Genomic DNA, 20,091 nt, shown 5'->3' on the forward strand with positions numbered 1-20,091 from the left:
ACAATCATTGACGTATAGTGGCTTTACTAAGTGACATGAAGTGGAGCTATGAAGACTATGTTTATACAATTATTGATATTTCGTTAATAAAATCGAGCATGTGAAACCTGACAGTCTTGGAAAATTAAAGCTAAAACCACTCAGCAAGAACACTGCTTATAAAAAACCAATAACCCTGAAACTCACATCCACCCACGGCAGGGATTCGAACCTGATTGGCATTTCTAAACTCAGCCACAGCACGAACCTCTTCCACAGTAGACCTGGTGCACAGGTACATGTGCAGCTTTGCTGCACGAAAACTTGTGGCACCAATCAGATTGCTCATTGTATAATCGCTGAGGTATTTCACAGAAGAACTATAAATGAGAAAATCTGGGGTAAGGTAAAACGGAATATCCAATTGGCTAATAATGACATCATCTAAGCTGAACATGTAGCTGCGCATTCAGTCTAGCGTGGCAGGGTTTCGTACCGAGACAAGTCTCAATGCCATCAGGTTTCGAATGCCTGCCGGGGGAGGATGTGAAACTCATCACAATTAAAGAATGTCATGAGCAACAATTTTGCAATTGATTGTGGTATGTGGCAGCCATCTTTGATGACTTAAACAATAGGGTTCATCCTCCTCAAACCTAAAATAAACAATACCAATTTACAAGAAAATCAACCAAAAATTTAAGCCTGTAGAGTGGGAAAAAGATCTGCATGCAAGCCCAAATGGACGGACGGACACACGCGATGATACCCCTATGGCCAAGGAGTAAAAATGGCTAGGGCTCACGGCTCCTATCATTGAGAGTTCTAATGAAAGCAGAGACCGATCTATGGAATAAAATCCCCTTGCCCAGGGGGAAGCATATCTGAAATTTCACTAGCTCCCTCGAAAATCTACTTGCCCTACACATACTGTCCGACTCGTGGCACAATCATCCATTATACCAATTGGGTACTGAACTTCCATACAATCTTCCTATCCGCGCAATACTGTTCGAGTTGTTCATCATTCCAACCATCTATCATTGCCTTTAATTCCCTATTCACACCTACAAACTGTGTTCCGTTATCACTTATAATCATTGCTGGATAGCCACGTAACGAGAAAAACCTACGTAACGCTTGCATGGATTCGATCGTAGAACAGTCAACTGCCAACTCTAAGTGCACGGCTCTGGTGTTAAGACAGGTGAATATAAATCCATAATGTTTCGCCGTTTTGTTCCTTCCAACTCTCACGGAAAAGGGACAAAAGTAATCGCAAGATGTATATTAGAACGGTGGCGAGAACGGGGCTAATTTCTCCTTAGGTAACTCGGCCATGAACTGCGTTTCTCTTCTTTGCTCCAGTATGCGACATGTAACGCATCTATACATCTCAGTTTTCGCTAGTCTATGTGCATGTAAGATCCAATATTTGCTTCGTACTTTAGCAACGGTCGTAGCTACTCCTGTATGTCCTCTTTGGTGGTAATTTCGAACCAGAAGTCGAGATATATGGTGTTCGGCAGGAAGTAGGATTGGATTTTTCACATCGTACGAAGTGGCAGCTTTATTTAATCTGCCACCAACCTTTAAGATTCCTTTTCCATCCCGAAAAGGGCTCAAGGTCTTCACACTGTCTACGTTCATGGTCTTCTGTGCTTCCAACACCCAATATTCCTCGGCCTTTATTAGTTCCTAAGGAGTTATGACGTTACTCTCATCTTCTCGAACACATTTTCCACATTTCGCTTTAAGTCGTCGAATAAATCTGAACACATTAGCCGTTACCTTGACTAATCTTTTCCAATTCGTGAAACTTGAACAATCGATAACTATTTCCATTCGCTCGATTCGTGTTGCTAAGACTGCTTGCGATCGTTTCTTCTCATTGTCAGCAAATAATTTGTCTGCGCCCGAGGAACCAACGGTAATTGGCCGGTCATGTTCCGGTAATAACAGGAAAGCTGGTCCGTTTTTCTATCTCTTATCCAGATCCTCAACGGAAATACCTCTGGACACGTCATCAGCGAGGTTCACCTCTCCGGGGATATGTTTCCAATCCGATGGATCACAATTGCTCTGAATTTCTCCAACCCTGTTAGACACAAAGGGTTTGTATGATCTGGATTCATTTCGTATCCATTCAAGGACTATCATACTGTCGGTCATAAACACAACCTTCTGTATCTGTAAACGCGTTTCTTCGAGGATCGCTTTGTACAATCTTCTCGCCATTACCGCTGCTTGAAGTTCCAATCGAGGAATGGTTAATCCTCTCAACGGTGCAACTCTTGATTTGGCCGCAATAAACCTCGTTCCATAAGTGTCTCCAGATTCCCATCGTATATATCCACAGGTACCGAATGCCTCTTCGGATGCGTCTGAGAATACGCATAGTACAAGATTTGATACATTCCTCGGAGTGAGACATCGGTCAATGTATATAGTACTAAGCTCTTGCATTTCTTCAAAGAATTTTTTCCAATCACTCTTGTCCGCCTCCGTCAACTGTTCGTCCCACTCGAGACCTTTCTGCCAGAACTTTTGCATGCCAATTTTGGCGCGAATCAAAAAGGCAGCCGCCATACCGATTGGATCGAAAAAACTGGATATTTGGCTGAGTATCTCTCTTTTTGTATTGAAATCCACTTTTCTATTCTCTACCTTGTAGCAAAGAAAATCGCTCCCTGGTCTCCAGACAATGCCTAAGACCTTCTGTTCGACGTTTCTATTCATACAATCTGATAGCAGTTCGTTCGGTCGTAACTCAGAGTTAGATAACCATCCTTTCACTCGGACACCTCCTGTCGACAGAACGTCATCCACCTCAGCTGTTAGCGCCCTTGCCTCGATTAGGGTATCAACTGAGTCACAGATATCGTCCATGTAGGTATTACTTAAAAGCACCTCTGCGGCTTTCGGATATCGCTCTTTGGCTTCTATGGCCGTTTTACATAACGCGGTCTGGGCCATCACTGCGATGAACATGTTGATCTACCTCAGGTATCAACACTCGATTATACATCTTCGATATATCTGCCACCAGCGCAATTGACTTCTCGCGAAATCTCAGGTTGTTGAGCAAATCGGGGCCCTTCATCCAATAGTCATTCAACGAAAACAATTCTCAGCGGGGTACTAGACTTGTCCGGTCTCATAACTTCTCGATGACATATGTAATATATTGGACCCGTGTATTCATTAACCTCCGAATCGGTCAGCTTTCTAGCCAATTTTTCTTTTACCATCATTTCAATATGGCCATTGTAGGCCCGAGCGTGTTCCGGAGTTCTTAAGAGCCTTTCTTCTGTGGACTTAAGTTTCCGTTCAACTTGTTTTCTATTATCCGGTAGGGATGACGGGTCCCTACGCCAAGGAAACGGGATCATCCACTGATTCCCGACCTTTTGACAAGACTGTTCGATCAGTTTAGCTTCTTCTCGTTCAACAGGGCTTATTTTATCAGGTTTGCATGTACAATTCTTCATGGTGACTCCCATCGATTCGGTGGTCCAGAAGTTCCGCAAATCTACTGGTCCTTCAGCGTTTAAGTCTACGTGTAGTATTCCCTTCGGGCCAGAATTCTGACAATCATTCCTAGAGAATCCAAATACTACCCAGCCTAATGGTGATCGCCGAGCTACAAGCTTTCCTATTTGGCGGGTTTCTCCGTGCATTTTGGCATGGTCGATCCCGATAAGGATGTCAACGGATCCAGTTCCATGGTATAAACAATTGGGTTTTAAATTAAAACATCTCTCTAAATCTGGGAGATTTGACCCTTGACACTTCTTCGTTAATACAAGGAATGCCAATTACTGATACAGCGTGAACATAATCGCCACCTATCGGACTAACTCCGACTTTATACCGTTTGGTATATAATGTTTCTACATCACCCCCGACCTTGGTTACAGTAATCGTTACATCTTTTCCTGATAATTTCAGTTTCTCCGCGAATGAAGACTTAATTAAGCTAACCTGGGCTCCAGAGTCTAAAAGTACATTAGCCCTTTTGACACCTGAGTTTTGAAAACCTTTGGCATTGACTAATACAATCGGTAACAGTGATTCCTGTTTGTCTGATAACGTAACCCCATTAAAGGTAATAACAGTACCATTTTGATGTAACAATGGGTTATGAAAAAGTTTACAAGGTGTGTCATTATAAATTCCAGTACATTATTTTCTGCGAGAACAGGTTGATACATTATGATTTTTTCCAGCCTTTTTAGACAACTATAACAAACACGGTTCTCCCTAGCTAGCTTCAAACGAGCATCTGGTTCCAATGACTTGAATTTTTCACATTGGTCTACCCAATGGAAATTTGACTGGCACAACCAACATTTATAATTACATACAGTTTGTTTTGTTTTACATTCTGACAGATAATTAACTGAGCGAGCATATTGTGGTGAACATCTAATAGGAGCCGTTGCTCTTATGCGCGATTTCATTTCAACAGTCATCCAATCTATCAAGGATTCGAGGGATGCATTTTCGCTGTTTTTCTCCAGGTATCTAGACCATACTTTCCTATCGTCGATGCTCATCTTCTCTTCAATCATGGCGATAATATGGTTGTTGTCCATATCGTGCGGACGACCAACTTGTTTCAGGCTGTTGAAGCTCCGTCTTATCAAGTGCACTAAGTCACAGAATCTACCATCTTCTCTTTCTCTAAACGGTTTGAACTTGGTGATATCTTGTGTAATGACGTCGGCGACGAATCTCGGATCACTGTAAATGGAGTCAAGATACTCCCATGCGGAATCATAATCGGAGCCGACCCCCTTCACGAGCTCGAGGGGTTTCCCCATCAGACATGACGTTAGCATTGTCATACAGTCTCTTTTATCATAGCGGGATTGAACTATGTGCTTAAAATTTGATCTGAATATGTGATATTCTCTGATATCACCAGAATACTTAGGAAGACTGGGCTTTTCCATCTGGAGCGCACTCAGTGGGGTTAATTTGGATTTTGGTTCAACCTCTGCACCATCATCTGGCGACTTTGGATCAGTGTTAGGCAACACAACAGGGTTATCTGGTGTTGGAGGCTCTACGGCAGGGTTTGTGATTTTCAAGTAATCATTGGCTTTGTTTTCGTGTTGGATAGGATAGCGATGGATAGGGCGTAGTTCTCAAGAATGATCACTAGATTTTCAAAACTAAGTTCCAAATCTTTCAACGTCTTATTTACCTCCTCTTTGGGTCTTCCTTCCTCAATCAGCTTTGACAGCTTGTTTGACAGACGAGTGACAGCAGCGCCTCAGTTAGGCCTTCGCAGCTTCAAATCATTAACAGTTGACATGATGAGTGATTCGAATTTATCATACAGTACAGTCACAGAGCAGCAGAACAGACATACCACACCAGACGAAATCGAATTATGGCGAGACGCAGGCTCGAAGGGAGTGAAACAGAACTGAGGATGAGACGCAGGCTCAAACGGAATGAACAGAACGGATTTCTGTCTATCGTATAACAATAGTTTATTCGATTTCTTGACAGACTTAATCTCGAATCATCGACACGTTCAGTAAACCAGGAAAATCAGTGCCACACAATAGGTGGAGACAATGTACAGTGTCTATACCAAACAAACTAATTACTAAAATAACCTAATACAAACAACTACATATAAAACTAACTACATGTAATACTACGAAATGCACGTTCAACAAAACAAGGATCTATTGTAATAACTTGTGTCATTGTACGCCTATTCTGGGATAGTTTCTTTGGCGGGTGTTACAATTATGAGTAAATGAATTTCTATTAAATATATCTAGGACCGGTGCCGGTAGTTTGGATTTGCAGAAGTTATATGCAGTTTTTAACATTTCAAGATTGATTAGATCATATAGCTTTAATATTTTTAATGATTTGAATGCGGGGGACGATGGTGAGCAAATTGCTGAATTTTTTATCAAACATACTGCTCTTTTTTGAAGGATGAATATTTTGTCCAGAGTAGATTTGGTAATTAGAGGAGCCCATAAGTTTAGGCAATATGTTAGATGGCTTTGGATATAACTGAAGTATAGGATTCTTTTGGTCCAGGTTGGAACAAAATTTTTTAGTGTTTTAATCATGTATAGATTTTAATTGATTTTGTTAATTACGGTTTGGGCATGTTCTTCAAAGGACAAATTTTTACTTATATCAAGACCAAGCAGATTGAAATTTTTAACATTTTTTACGGACTGATTGCCAAATTTCAGATTGATTTCATTATGATTAACTTTAAATGAATAAGGCTTAAATAACATATATGCTGTTTTAGTAAGGTTGAGGGTAAGCTTATTGGCTTAAAACCAATCTATAACATCATTTAGGTCATTTTTCATATTAAAAACTAGAACTTTAAGATTTTTATTAGTAATAAATAGTGTACTGTCGTCCGCAAAGACAAGAGCTTTACAAATTTTTAAATTTAGGGTTTTTAAAGTTGTTGGTATAAATGATAAAAAGCAGAGGCCCTAATATTGAGCCCTGTGGTATTCCATAGTCAATGCTTCTCAACTCCAAATTATGATTTTTATATTGCACAAACATATTTCGATCTGTAAGATAGCTTTTAAACCAATCTAAAGCTATTCCACGAACGCCATAATAATTTAATTTTTTGATAAGAATATTAATATCGAATGAGTGAAAGCTTTAGAAAGATCTAAATATACACTTAGCATAAAATTCTTTGCATCAATACTATTAATAGCCTGACTCAAAAATTCAGTCAAAGCATGACTGGTTGAGTGATTGGCTCTAAATCCGTATTCGCTTTTATAGAGTAATTTATTTCTATTGAGAAAGTCGTAGAGTCTTTTATGTATGATCTTTTCCAGTACTTAAGATAAAACTGGTAGGAGGGATATCGGTCTATAATTATTGATGTCTTTTTTGTCTTAAGCTTTAACAAGAGCCCCAAGGGGCACAATGGCCAGCCTGTCAGATTTGCTTTTTATAAATGATGTAATCTGTGGGTTATATTTATCAATATACACTCCCTGCTCGATATCATTTACAGAGTAAAATCGTGTGTTAACACAGACAGCAGGAACGAATGTAATATAGAAATACTAAGTTATTGTATTGTGCAACGCCCCCTGGTGGCCATAAAAAACCAATGAGCTTGAAACTCACCTCGATCATAGAACATGTCATGTGCTACAACTTTCCAATTGATTATAGTATCAAAATATGCTTAAGTATCAATTATGATGTGGAAAAACTTTTTTTCCACCTACGAATGAGTACTGATGACCCCAAGATGGCCGCCAAGTTTGTCATAATTGCCTGGTCAAAAATACCCTCTCGGATATAAAAGATCCCTTTCCAAAGAATACCCATTACATATTGCAATGAAACATGGCGCACCATTAGAAAGCTACAGTACTCAGAATTCAGGCCAAAATTGACATTTTTGGGAACAAAAAAGGTCACAGTACGGCCATCTTGAGTCCGATCGACTCAATTTTTCTCATGCCGATGGGCCCTCGGGGGATACAAATATATACGAATGATCAAGGTTATTGATAAAAGTGTCTTCAAAATTTCCCTCGAAAACTTCAAAAATGTGTAAAAAGTGCTGATTTTGGCGAACAACAATGGCTGCCAGTCGGCCATCTTGAATCTGACAGGGCCAGTTTTTGGCCTGAAGATGTGTCTAGGGTAGATACACGTATAAAACAAATATCAAGACATTATCTTGAAGCGTCTTCAAAACTTTGGAACTCTCACGAACTATCTAGATGGTTATCTCTCGACCTCAATAGCTTCAAGACCCATCTCAAAACAACTTTGTTCCATGCAGCATACCATTAACTCTCGGAAAGCGAATTGTATTTAACATTTTTTGGCAGAATAAAATTTGATTGAATTTGCAATTCGGGCACATGGCTAATTAGCATATCAAGGTCATACACCCGATTTGGTAAAACCTTTTTTTCGCGAACCTTGCGCAATTGTCAAGGATGAATTTTCTGTAGAGCAAATAAAAATTCCTCCCAAACACCAAATCAACTAAAGATTTCATAGAAATCGATCTTGAAATACAATTTTAAATCTTAAAATAAAACCTGGAAGTAAAACAGTAGACGATACCGCGGATTCACGCGAACACCTGATTTCTGTAAACGAAATGTTGGTTGTGACAAAATTGTTCAGACGGTTTTAGGTGGTAATAAGTACGGAAACGTAACGACCATGGTCGACTTATTCGATGAAATCAGGCCTATGTGATATCCAAATTTCGACTTTTTTATTCTCCAGACCTCCCTGATATAGAAATAAAAAAATTTGGTGGTACGAAAGTGCAATCACAGCGCCGACGGGGACAGAGCCGTGTCAGAGATCGGCGGAGTGAAAATTGAGGTGGACGAACACGAAGAAGTAGGCTATTGCGCTACTTGAATCACGAAAACTCCTGGCGCGGCCCCGACGCTTTTCGTTGATTAAGTAATACAAATATCATGCAATGGGTTTTCACAATCTACCACTGGTATTTACCGGATTTCAATATCACTCCAAAATTCAAAGAAACCTCAAAATATCGAACCGGAACACTTCCGGTACTGTAGATATCCGCGGCTGCCCAACCGGGAAACTTATTTGTTTCAATAGATATTGATAGGATCCATCATCTTCACCCGTCAAGGGATTCGAACCCACTAAGCTAAAGCCATGCCAGAATCGGGTCGGGCCAATCACAGCGCTTGTAACAAACCACATTAGGCTTCTGTGGAATTTCCCAGTAAATGGGCCAATCAGCGAACACGTAGCGAACGCGGAAGTATTGTCGCGTGTTGATACATGACGTCATGCGCAAAAGCGCCAGTAATGAAATCGCGATAATTCACGTGAACAGCTGCTGATATTTTCAGATAAACCAATCACAGGGAAGACACAACTTCCTGATTGGCTGATAAAAATTGAAATTTTCCCGATTTAACTTTCGTGAAAAATGCAGAAAACATTTTTATGAGACCCTATTTCAAAATTCTGCTCGCTACGATTCCGAGAATGGATTACGCTTAAATACGTGATTTGTTCGAATATGCCCTCACTTGGCAAGCAAAAGAGCCTTTTGTGTGGAAACCATGTCATTTAAATTCGCTCCATTTGTATAGTAATAGGCTCAGCCTACGGCTGGCCTAAAAATAGGTACAACTTTAGCGGTTTTCATATTTGTGGGGAAGTGACCTTCGCTCATCGACTTTTTGAATACAATTGCTAAAGGTATAGAAATCTCATGGGCAATTGATTTATTTAGTATGTTATTCAAATCATCATGACCACAGCTAGTTTTGTAAGGTAGACTATTTATGAAAGTTTGAACTTCTTTTTGGTCTGTAGGAAAAAGAAATATTGAGTTATTGTTAGATCGCTTTAAGTATACATCATAATTATTGGTAGGGTTCTGTATTTTTGAGGCAAATGATTTTCCAACTGTACTGAAAAAATCATTGAAAGAGTTACATATTTCTACAGGATCACACATTACTTTTCCTTTAATTATGAAATTACTAGAAGTTACACATGTTTTATCATTTTGCTTACCTATGACTGTTTTCAAAAAACTCCATAGCTTTCTTGCATTATTTTCAAATGATAAAATTTTGTCAGCGTAGTAGGTTTACTTAGCCCTACATTTTATATAATCTAAGTTGTTCCGATAATTTAAGTAGTTTACACATCGTGGGTGAGTTTTCTCAAGTCCTATTACTTTTTTATACATTTTATCTTTAGTGCGCGAAGCTATACAAAGGCCTTTAGTCATCCAAGGTTCATTAATGTTAGGTTTTCTAGTGGTTTTAAGTTTGCAAGGAGATACGTTTTACATTTTGGACAACAAAATCATAACCGGCTTCACAGTTTAATTCTTGCTGAGTGTTCCAATTTATGTTAGACAATTTTTGTTTTATTTTGACGACATTTGCATCAGATAAATCTCTATAATAAAACTGTTCATTGACTACTTTGGTTGTAAGCTTTTGTGTATCAATTGTAATGAGGCACGCAAAATGATCAGATACATGATCAGTAAGAATGTAGCTTTCATAATTATTGAACTCTGAACTAATATATGTTATCTAATAAAGTTGCTGTTTTAGAAGTTACTCTAGTTGGTCTTATGATAGTTGGTAATAAGTTATGACTAAGATTTGAATTTAAAAATTCCGCAGTGTTTTTATGCTGATTAATCTTAATTAAGTCAAGATTCTGGTCCATGCCTAATATAGCGAGTTTATTTTCTCGACTTATTGCTTCAAGCAAGTTGTTATAGTCGATCAGGAATTCCATTTCACTTTGTCCTGGGATTCTATAGATCTCACCTAGTATTATATTTTTTGAATTTATTCCTTTTATTTCAAGGATACACGATTCAAACTGTCCTTCTTTAAAAATTGATAGATCACCTCGAATCTTAAAATCGATTTCATCATTTGTATAGATTGCAACTCCTCCTCGAATTAGATTGGTGCGGTGCCTTTCTACAAAATTGTATCCTGGTATATTATAGAGATCAAAATTTACATCGTTTAGAAATGTCTCCCATAACATTATTACATCTATTTCATAATTGCATTGTCGGCAGCTTTTGATTACATTTTCTAGTTCATCTAGTTTAGACGGTAAATTATGAATATTCAAATGAAGTACATTAAGACTACCTATACAGTCATATTGCCCGAGCTCTGATGATTCAACGTAAGGACACAATTTTTCAAACATTTTAAAATCATCATCAATTAACCTTGAAAAATCAAATACTTCATCATTATAAATTTTCTCCAATCTTGTCGACATATCCATGTTACCTAGACACATATTTATCAAAAAGGTCTAAGCAGGCTAGTACTCCAATGAAAGGATGAGTAAATGATAACATGATGGATGGATAAACATTTAATAACATTTCTAAGTTTATGTTGGGGTACTCAACAACCTGAATGTTTTGAATCTTGAGTTGGATATCATATTGTTATGGAATGCAGGAGTTCTACAAGGGATATATTTTCTGGGAATTCACGGCGATAAAATGTATAGAAAACTGTTCACAGATAAGATATTGTATTATACGAAAACATTTCAAGATTAAGCCCGTTTGATTTTGGCAGGATCGTCCACAATTTCTTTATCATGGAACTATGTACAAACATTATAAGTGTAGTATAGAAGCCATTTACAACATATGCAATATAGATCACACCTAAAACAAAAATAGAGCCCAAAAAAGATAACTACGGGTGATTTTTAACTTAGAACATGTAAAACTCACAGGCTTCTGCACCGCCCATTTACCCAGCATTCCCCGCCATAAAGTACACTGGTAAGCGCTTCTCCTAAAAGGTGGCGCTACAAACAAGGAAGTGAAATTGACATGTAAACAAACCAAGAAAATGACATTTTAGTAAGATTCCGAGGATTTTTGAGTATTTGCAGCTACTGTTTTTGTGAAATGAATATTTAATGTTCGAAACTGACCACCGGTTTTGCCCAAAAATGACAAAGTAATGACATAAGTAGGCCGAAAAATGAAATTTTCATTTCATACACACTGAAGAGTCTCGTGTGTATTTCATATATTTTCTTCTGCTGGAGAGGCAAAACACTGAATGATTAGATTATGACCAATCATCAATCAACAATCCGACATTATTAGGGTTTCTGCTGCTTTGGCAGAAACCCTCTTGTAATTCTGTTGATTATTATTATTATCATAATTTACTTCTTTCAAGCCAAAATTTTTTCATAACATGTAACTCCTCTCAGATTCGACCACTAACAGCTTATAAACGTAATTTTCATTTCTGTCAGAAATATAACTCAGTGCCTGACCATATCGAATTTGCGTATAGTAATTTATTATGGATTAATCCCGTATAATTACCGGGTCTAAACAGCGACAAGAATAACGCAAAGCATTGTCACCCATTGATAAAAGTACATCCCGAAAAGCCTCGAGCGTCATTTAAGGTCTTTTCCTTGAATCAAGCCGAGGGCTCAGGTGGCTAAAATTCAATTCCTTACTGTCTTCATTCCTCAATGCCGAGTACAACGGAGTTTACACACTGAAAAACGTTGCGCTGTGTAAGTGTAATTTGGATAAGTCAGCAATATAATGATGGCCCTGCCCCACGCGCTCCATCTAAGACATAAACAAGTCGGACTGTATTGCTTCGATGCTTTGACAAATGGACTCCTAATATCCACATATGCAGCATAATGTTGACCCAGGTTGCGCTTCTTGGCAATAGTCATATGTTATGGGCTAGAATTATTTCGATGAAATCTTCGTACGCTTCCCAGTTCGACATATGAACCAATTGGCCAGTAAAACCGTTATCACTGCTATGCAGCTATATTTTAAAATTTTTTTTGACATTTCTTGATGGAAATACTCTTTATTTATTCATTTAATGAAGACTTGTTTTTATGTCTTTTTCTGATGCTGAATTGATACTCTCGGGTAAGATATTATTTTTGTTTTAGTTTAGTTGAACTTTAGTAGGCCCATATTTGATTTTAAGGATAATAATTTTACCTTATTTCTCGATACTTTTTTACTGAGTGTAATTAACTTTATCTAGGGCCTAAGTGTATAAAATCTTCTTATCATCACTGATCAATCCGATTGATAGGTCAGGTTGCACTTGCACTAGCTATGCAACGAAAGAGATAGGCCAATTGAATACCAAGAAACCAAGAGTTTTATATGATTTTTTATTTTCATTTACAGGATTTGGTTGATCTGAATCCAAGTAATGCCGTGTTCACATTGACCCAGTTACCAAAGGATCATCTAGTCAAAATATGTACACCAGCTGATCCGATCGAAGAGAATCATTATCCATCATTCATCCCCCTCCTGAACTTAACGATAAGGAAAATACCACCCTTCTTTACAATTCAACGACGAAAAAGGGAAAAGAAATAATGCAGGTGGAAATAGTCGATGGCCAAAATGTTCATCTGCTAGGTATTAGATCACAGCTTGGTGGAACCGCAGATGTACATGACAATATCGCCACTGAAGAACTTTCAGATTACGATCCAGAAATAAGTCGCAAAATTTCAAATACCATGTCAGATAGAGTGATTGTCAACGCTGCCATCGAAAGAAAATTAGCGGAGAACTATCTGAATCGAAATAACAACAACTTTAAGTGTGCGACTCATCCAATCGATTCATTTGCCAGTGACTGTAACAGATATGGGCCAAAGCTATTTGTTAAGTCGCCAGAGAGCCGAGTAAACTGTGTTGTACGTAAGATCAGTGATTTATTTCGCAATGATAAAACCGGTTCATGCCAGCTTCTAACACAACAACTCAAGTCAGATTTTCCGGGTAATGAAAAGATTCAACAGTTTTTGCCTCGATACGTAGGAAACCGATTCAATAGCCTTTTCTACACTGGTGGCTTAATATCCCACTATCAAGATAATTTTTCAGAACCAAATACGGAAACGCTGGAGAACTCTACAGCGCACTTCAAAACCCTGCAAAACCCTTCGATTGCCGCATCTCTTCGATCACTAGGGATCATTTCTACTTATAAAACAGGACCATGGCAGGCAATTACTCTCACTTGATCCAACTGGCCTGATTAATGGTGCAATGCACAATGACGTTTTTGGTCGTAGTATATCACATACTAACATTTTCTGATCCCTAGTATCAGCGTCTACGCTTGATATTGAAACTATAGCCATTCTGAAAAACATGATTGTTATCATCCGTTAAGTTATTTTACGACGGATGTCTGATCATTACCTGGTGGGATATTTTCAAACCCAAGTCAGAATCTTCTGGAAGAAGCTGCTTCATGTCCAGCTAATAATCTCAGCATGGAACGCCATTTTGCAGTGACAGATTCTATCATAACAAGAAATTCTAACATCACAACAGAAAAAGTCGAATCCATGTATAAATAAGGTAATGTATAAAGCCAACAAGACTGGGCAATGGTTGAAAAATCTTCGAAAGAAGATCCGTGTCATTACATTAGGACGTCATTATCATATAGTGCCATCACTAAACAAAAAGAAATACTAAGAAGAAAGCTTTATGTCATTAATGTAAAAAACTAACGCAAACTTACTCCCAGAGATTTAAAGGAACGCTAAAGATGATAATGGGTGTTTGAAATCAAATTTCTCGCAGCTGTTTTAACAGGAGCCTAGCGAAATTTCGCTGATAGCATTTTATTTTAGTGCAAAGCCATTGCAATAGACAGCCCCTGGGGCTGGATATAACAATATCACAAATCTGCGTTGCGCACGGGATACTTGTCTAATAGCCTAAATTTCGAGAATAATTCTAAAATTATAACTTCGTCCTGAGTGTCATCTCTGTGTTCAAAATGAAACAGTACATTGTATATATGCATGCTTTTACGTTACCAGCTTTAATATAGTCACTAAAAATGAATGGCAGCTTATTGCAACACTGCCAGTTTCCTGGTAAACTTAAACTAGGCCACACGTCAAGGCATGTTTTCACACGATGCACACTTGACTTCAAACATACGCAGCTCATACAATGGCAGTGGGTCGGTCGGTCGGCCGTTTTTATCAAAAATATAATTTATTTCAATGAATCCCAGGAAAAAGTTTTCACTCGGTACCTTTGAAGTCGGGTTGGTCGGGTAACGGCAAACAGACCATCATTTTGGGATGGCCTTAATTAGTCTCTACGGATTTCGAAAATAGCATTTGATAAGGTACTACATCAGCGATTACTAAACAAGTTATTAGGAAATGGTATCAATGATCATGGGTCGCTTAAATGGCTCAGCAGTTTTCTCCGAACGAATAAAGGTGGCCGAAATCAACAGAACTGTCTCAGCTTGGCAAGAAGGTCTAACCAGAGGAGTAAGGCAAGGTAGTATCCTAAGTCGCCTTCCCTTCACTGACAAATGATATAGAGCTCAGTTGTCAAATGATATACAGCTCTAAATGTCCTTCTTGGATCAAGGCAGAAAAAAAATTCGAAATGAATATGAAAACTTTCCAATTAGCTGCTGACAGTGATTCTGAATCGAATCCAGCAGGTTCATTGACTAGACGTTTGATATTTTCAGACACTTGTCTCGTGATTTATAGCGAAAAGGTCCATAATTTCTTGTTGACGAGAGAAGACATCCATCTCAGTCGCTAAAGTTAACTAATTTGCTATCTCAAATAGATTCTTAAGACCTGAGACTGGTTTGGAATGTTGTCCAAAATTATGAAGTTTGCATTAATTTGTTAATCAATATTGGGAGCAACATACCAGTAAGTAGTACTGTAGTAAGGGTATCTGCATATGTTCTCCGATTCATTCACAATTTACTTCCAAAGAAATGAAATCATAGTTTCGATTAATTTTCAGTATCATGAGATTGAAATTTCAGGCTTATGGCTCCCATGACTCAATTGACCTTAGTAATTGGTTGATGAATTATACAAATCCGTATGCCTAAGTGAGGCAGATCTACGAGCAGTCAACAGGAGGAGGCTAGGCCTATATTCCTGTACACACGATCAGTAATGCTGTCAATAAAACTGTTGCCACATGCTATTTGATGATCAGCTATTTCTGTCTGATTTCGGAGTTTTCTCTGTGACGTATTCACGTGGGCAGACATGGATAAAATGAGCAGACCATAGAATAATATCATAACTCATATACAAATTACAAAATCAAGTATTTTCATCGTCCGAAAAGTAATTTTCATCTTTTAAAAATGTATAACGGAGGTAACTTCTCCTCCGTAAAGAGAACACTGCGGCACCCGAAATTCAGGCAAACACATATCTTTGAAAATAATCTAATATTTCAACGTTGTGTATATGTATTCATTGAAATAATTCTTTTTTGGTTTATTTCTTTTTCAATTTTCGAGATTAGTATTTGTTTAGTTCACCAACAAAACATTCGATGAAATCACAAAAAATTGGAAAGAATGACTGCGTTTCATGCAACTTCTTTATCGATGAAAAACTGAAGAGTTTCTAAGATTTTTTTCTGGAATTCTGTGTTTTCATATGGTAAATAAATAGTGCCCTCGTAATTTCTTATTGATTTATGTTAAAAGGAAATCAACTTTTTACCTATATGATCAGCGTTTCTACAAAAGTAAGTCAAAATGAGGAATTTGATGATCGGCCATATTATAGGGTGAATACATCGTATTTTTTAAAGTTTTTGGGGGCATTTCAGCCAATTTCCGCATAATTCAGCATTCATCAGAATGTAATCCAGGCGTTCATCAACACTCCACCTACTCAAAGCTGGACATTTTATTCACAGGAACTGTCAGAAACATACAAAATATGTGATTTATGAAATGAATTTATTGCTGAACATACTAAAAATCTCGTGAGATGCAATGATATCGTAAAAATCTTGATTATCAACCGATTTTCAAATGTTTTTGACCAGTTGTGGATTTCATACGCACAGTCATTGCGTCTGTTGGCTACTTCATATCAAAAACTACCTCAAAGAATGCTTTTAGAATCAATGCGCAGAGCAGCTATCCAGCGATGGTGAATCCAACAAACGTTGACTGTATGATTGACAGCGTTACTGATCATATCAGTGCGTAACACACTGATTTAGGCCGAGCTTCCTCCTGTTGAGATGATTGCTCGTAGGGCAGATGCACTCAGCGAATCTTTACGAATGTTTCTAACATCGGGCAACGCGATAATCATACAAGAGGTCGATGGACCTTGAGACTATGTCGAGATTATCGGAAGTTCCAGTTTGGGAAAAGGAACAAGTCCCGCCTCGCCGGGCAGGCTTGGTCAATGTAGCCAGGGAAGTGTGATGAGATGGAATACGGACGCTTTTAATTGCCGGATGTAGGCTATTCAATTCAGCCCGTACATCAAAGGTTACCGCAACAGCAGTAAGCTACGCTTATCGAGTGTGTGTTACCAGCTGAACACCAGTCAACATCAACTTTGATTCGGTCGCAGAACAACCCGCAATAGTTTTAGCCCGATAAATGTTCTGCGATCGATACTACGCATGCGCACTGCAGTTCATTGAACAACGTGGAAGTGGCTGTGTATACACATATTTTTCTTTAGAAAATCGGTTGAAATTCAACAATTTCTCGTAAAATTTGTCCAAAAAGTATTTTTATTCTTCTATATCTCCGAAACCCGGTATCGGAACATTAAGTATTTATATCGTGATTAAAGTCTGTTTTTATGTGTTAAACATATGTTTTTGCCAGTTCGTTCCGATTCCGGGTTTAGCGTTATTTGGGCCTTGAAGATGTCAAATATTTCGGCCCAGACTCGCGCAGCTTTCGTTTCTGACGTCATGTTGCTATGTTACGACACAAACATATACACGAAGTATGATCTTTAAAATGTGTATTTACTACATAATAATGTTACTTAATAACGCTTACATTAGGCCTACAAATTATTGTCCCCCATATAAACCAAGTTGCCTAAATAGCATCAGCAATCTCATTTGATTAACCTTTTCTTGTTTTTAGTCATGGATCTTTGTCGATTGTGTGGAAAAAATGCGAAACCTCTGGATCGTCGTCCTATCGATAAAAATAATTTCGAAAGCCATGTGAAGGAGTTGTTCAACATTGATTTTGATGATGATACTGAACAGTACCCGATATATATCTGTAATATGTGTCGTGTCAAATTACAATATGGCGTAAGAACAAAAACGTTAAAAAAACTGTCCCTGTGACTATCAAATTAAAACAATGGACATGTAAACCACTGGTTAATTCCAAGTCTGGACGGCGACGTATTTGTAGTCCAAATTTTATCGATCGATTTTCCATAATGTACTGCTGCCATTCCATTTGAACTGAATTTAAATACTCGATGGTCAATCACTTCAGTCATAGCCTTTTCCAAATATATAGTGTTCCTGCGAAAATAATAATAATGATTATTATTTTAACATGTACTTATCTGGATTTTTTATATTATGTTTATATATTATTTTCTGTATTCGTTTATTATTTTATAACCTAAAAGGATTGTATTGATTATAAAAATAAATGTAAAAAATACCTGTATGTGTGTTTTCTCGTGTTCAGATCGCAGTCTCTGGTCAGCTGAGCCTGAGAAGTACCTATATGAAAAAGAAAAGGAAAGAATAAAGTGCCTGCAATTAGGTGGAAACTATTCCGATATTTCATTGATTCAAAAGGAATAACACTCACTAGAATCGGCCGAATTAGTTGATCCTGATCCAGAGGATTCCCGTAATATTTCCGTATCGATCTGAACCAATTCGTCACTATCAAAGAATAGATCGTCAAAATCGTCATCATTTATAATTTCGTTGACAACCGTTGCCATTTTAATACAGCGGAAAGGACCGATATCACGATTGATAAAACACTATATCCGTCTGAAGCGATGTAGAGAGAATCCCACAATGATAACGAAAAAGTCCAATTAAAAATGTTAGTAGTTTATTCAACGTTTCGTCTATGTCCTAATAGTCATCTTCAGAAATAATGAATACTACAGAAATTATGAGAGATATATACAATCCAGAGACAAAGAGACCAATTCAAGTAACCAGAGATGATACTAACTAAAGGAAAATTAACGTAGAAACAGTTACACGCTAAAACAGATTAAAGAGAAGCAGTTAAGAGACAAACTAGGGGGCACTTAAATTTAAGACAATTGTGAATACAAGTTGATCGACTAAAATTGATGAGGGGAAATCAGGTGTTGAGTTTAACCAGTTTAATTTTTATATAAGTTTATTATGGGATGAAAAACCGATATTCGGAAACAACTGAATTATTACGGAGATTCCCGATCTCGCTGGTTATCGCTTATCGGCGCGTTACGTAACAAAGCGCTCGCCGACGAACCGTTATCGGCTTTAAGGCAATTACAACGCACATTCGACAAGAGCTGCACAATAGCGTCCGTATTCCATCTCATCACACTTCCCTGATGTAGCTAACCATATAAATTACAATTATAACAAATATACATGTCAGCACTTGTGCTGAAATGTAATTTAGAATTCAATACTGTCTTAATTTTTAAAGTTACGCTTGTTTTCTGGGCTTATTTTCTCAAAGATCTGCATGAGCTGAAACTTTCTGCTAGTAATTCCTTTGAGGTTTATGTTTGATGCTCTATCCAACCATTCTAGTTACAAACTGCACATCAGTGAATACCTCTTAAAAGCAGATAGATGAATAACAGCCACAGCTATAACTCCGAAGAAGGCAAAAAAGGTCTCTCAACAAAACTGTCTTTGCTATTAGGATTTAAAGGTTAATCGTTATCACTAGCAAAGTATGAATTAGCTTTGACATTTAAACTAAACTTGTACAAGAAATTGTCACACCAAAACAAATGTTGCACCAAGCTCTCTATGTTCTGGAGTTGAAGTGTGAAGATGGCTGAACGAAACATATGTGATTAAATCAAAATCGATCTACTTCTCGATAATTTTGATAACAGACAAGTTGTCGACAAACAGAAGATAGTCCGCTGAGACTTGAATTGTATTAACTTCAACTTTTTTAAATGTGCAGTCTGAGGGAAATTCAATGAACATACATAAGTAACATCCGATGTATCACTACTGCATGTGCTGGTACCACAAGGTTGTTTCAGATAGGAAATGCCTTTACTCTCATCTTCCCTTGCCAGGGTTTCGGTATCGATGTCAACAATTTATTGTTGACAATCCTACCCACATTACTACATGTGATAATATCAGCACTAATGTCATCTCAGAAAACGAAGCCCTGCAAATTCTATTATCATAAATTGTGTAGGACTTCATGATTCCAATAAATTTTACTTTTAATTGCTACTTAAAATCCAAAAATGCCACGAAAGATAAGCAATCTTAGTTCTTCTTCAAGAACAGCAAGACAGAGCAGAATCTGACGTGAATCAGCACCACACCCTGTCAAATGGAACACAGTATGCAGACACTGTCTTGCTATGAAATAGCCTCGAGAATATCCATAAATGTGCTGTTCCTTAGGCAAAATAGCTGTTCCTCGATTACCTGAACCACCAGAAGACTTGAAGACACTTATAACAGGATCCAACCATTATCTTGAAAACATATGT

The 20,091-nt window shown here is 37.8% G+C and overlaps 1 protein-coding gene and 1 pseudogene across 1 annotated transcript in view; both read right to left on the minus strand.

Annotated features, from left to right (window-relative positions):
• Window positions 1-20,091, minus strand: part of LOC141909162 (nonsense-mediated mRNA decay factor SMG8-like) — a 288,966-nt gene that overhangs the window by 217,111 nt on the left and 51,764 nt on the right. The window lies entirely within an intron of this gene.
• LOC141908384 (uncharacterized) lies at window positions 1,270-18,333 on the minus strand (annotated as a pseudogene).

Source organism: Tubulanus polymorphus, chromosome 7, assembly GCF_964204645.1.
Source record: "Tubulanus polymorphus chromosome 7, tnTubPoly1.2, whole genome shotgun sequence".
NCBI lineage: Eukaryota > Metazoa > Nemertea > Palaeonemertea > Tubulaniformes > Tubulanidae > Tubulanus > Tubulanus polymorphus.